The sequence below is a fragment of the Euprymna scolopes genome, unplaced genomic scaffold (assembly GCF_053919585.1).
Source record: "Euprymna scolopes isolate OS-2025 unplaced genomic scaffold, ASM5391958v1 sca242, whole genome shotgun sequence".
Lineage (NCBI taxonomy): Eukaryota > Metazoa > Mollusca > Cephalopoda > Sepiida > Sepiolidae > Euprymna > Euprymna scolopes.
In genome coordinates this window covers 25950-28120 of record NW_027633261.1, presented here as the reverse complement: position 1 = coordinate 28120, position 2171 = coordinate 25950, and the positions used below count along the sequence as shown (strand labels likewise).

Sequence of the window (2171 nt, the reverse complement as noted above, 5' to 3'; positions counted from 1 at the left end):
AAGGCCGATAGCCGTTAGTCGCGTGCTCTCGTGTAATGAGTGAATGCGTGAATGTAGGATTGACATAAAATTCTTAAAGATGAACTAAAATTACCGAAAAATGGGCTGAAATGATTGAAATAAAAAGTAAATGACTTAGCATGACTTTAATGAAATTAAGGATGAATTGAATGACCTTAAGAATGAATTGAATGCTTAAAAAAACTGGAATCCTTCAAATACAACTTGAATGATCCGGAGAATGACGTGAATGGCTTTGAGACTGAGTGGGGGATCATTTAACATTAAATGAATACAGAAAAGTGATCCCCCACTTTATATCAAAATGTTGCAAACATAAGTACAGCATGTAGTAAGAACAGATACTACACTTTGATCTTCGCCAAAAGGCCAAGAAAAGGGTATGTATTTGCTCCCCCACCGAGCAAATTAGGCACAAGGCCGATTTTTTATGTGAGGAGTGAAGGGGAAATGGGGGCCAACTCCCCGGGGAGTAGGGGAGCTGGATAGTGACAATTGGTATGAAGGGTTGCCCCTACATTGACCAAGGTCTTATATGTGGTGTTGCCCCTACATATGGTCTTTGCTTGCAGTATATTCCGGACAGATACTACACTTTGATCTTGGCCAAAAGGCCAAGAAAAGGAGTGAATTTACTTACTCCCCCACCGAGTAAATTAGGCACAAGGCCGATTTTTAATGTGAGGAGTGAAAGGGAAATGGGGACAAGCTCCCCGGGGAGTAGGGGAGCTGGATAGTGACAATTGGTATGAAGGGTTGCCCCTACATTGACCAAGGCCTTATATGTGGTGTTGCCCCCACATATGTGTCTTTGCTTGCAGTATCTGCCGGAACAGATACTACACTTTGAGATATTAAATCTTTTATTCATGTTAAAAGTACAGTGAAAATCAACGATGAACAAAACACTTAGGCACATGGCCAACTAAGAATGGGGGGATTGTGGGGGTCGTTGGTCATCCTTGTCACTCCAGAACGAAACAAAATCAAAAGTTTCTCCCAGCTAGTATCTTCTTTCACCATAATACCACATTCACCCTTTCGTATTGGGAACGTCCTACTTAACTCCCAGTTTTTAAAAACATTTTTTATTGACGTGTAAAAACAAAAAAGATAACAATAAAATGGTACAATAATACATTTGTACACTTTGATCCCGGCTCGAAGGCCAAGAAAAGCTTAAAAAGCTAAGAACAACATATATTAACAACATACCTTTGATCTTAACCAAAAAGGACAAGCACAAAAGTGTTACCGACCGACAGACCGACCGACTTATAGAGTCGCTTGCACGCGACTAAAAATAAAACATGTTTCTAATTTCTATTTATGCGATAAAAAGAATTTTTATTAAAACCCTTTGAGCAATGAATAGACGCCTTGAATCTCTATGGTTCCAGGTGAGCATTTTCTTAAGATAGCGGTTTCAATCCTACCCAAAGTCGCCCAGTCAATTAGTTGGCTAAAGTGTGGTAAGATGACAACTACTCTATAAGGCAGTAATTACTGGTGATGCAATTAAGAGAGTTAGCATTTCTATCCCAGCGCTCTTAACCACCTGAGAAGGGCCAGAGGATTAGTTGGCCAGAACATCGTTAAATAACAACTATAAAGATGTAGGTAAACCGTCCACAAATAAATAAATATATTCAAAACTGCACTTTTTTTTTTTTTTTTTTTTTTTAATTCAATTTTCACCCCAAACAAGGCACAGTGCCACTTTGAAGCAGGGGGCTACTATTAGGGAATTAATTAGCGGGGTCATTATGAAGGGAGAAGAGTAGAAAGATGTTTGTTAACATTACACTTGAACTTCTGCATATCATTGCAGTTGGGAAAGCAGAATCCCGGAAGGGAGTTCCAAAGACCCGCAGTTCTGGGGAAGAAACTATTGGAGTAAAAGGCTTTCTTGCACCTAGGGATCTCCACTGTAAAGGGATGAGACTTAGTAGCTTGTCGGGTTTGTCGGGGGTAGTTACGTCGGGGAGGTACAAGTGTTTGCAGTTCGTCAGAGCATTAACGATTAAAGTATTTGTAGAACAGGCAGAGGGATGCAACATCTCGTCGATGGGACAGAGGTTGAAGCCCAGATGACAGTTCAGGACCTATCAGGTTTGCGACTCTTTTTTGAACCCTGTCCAGGAGCGAGA

General features: G+C 40.6%; 1 pseudogene; it reads right to left on the bottom strand.

Annotated features, from left to right (window-relative positions):
• Window positions 1-219: 219 nt before the first annotated feature.
• On the bottom strand, window positions 220-403 carry LOC145274019 (U2 spliceosomal RNA; annotated as a pseudogene).
• Between the last annotated feature and the right edge of the window lie 1768 nt (window positions 404-2171).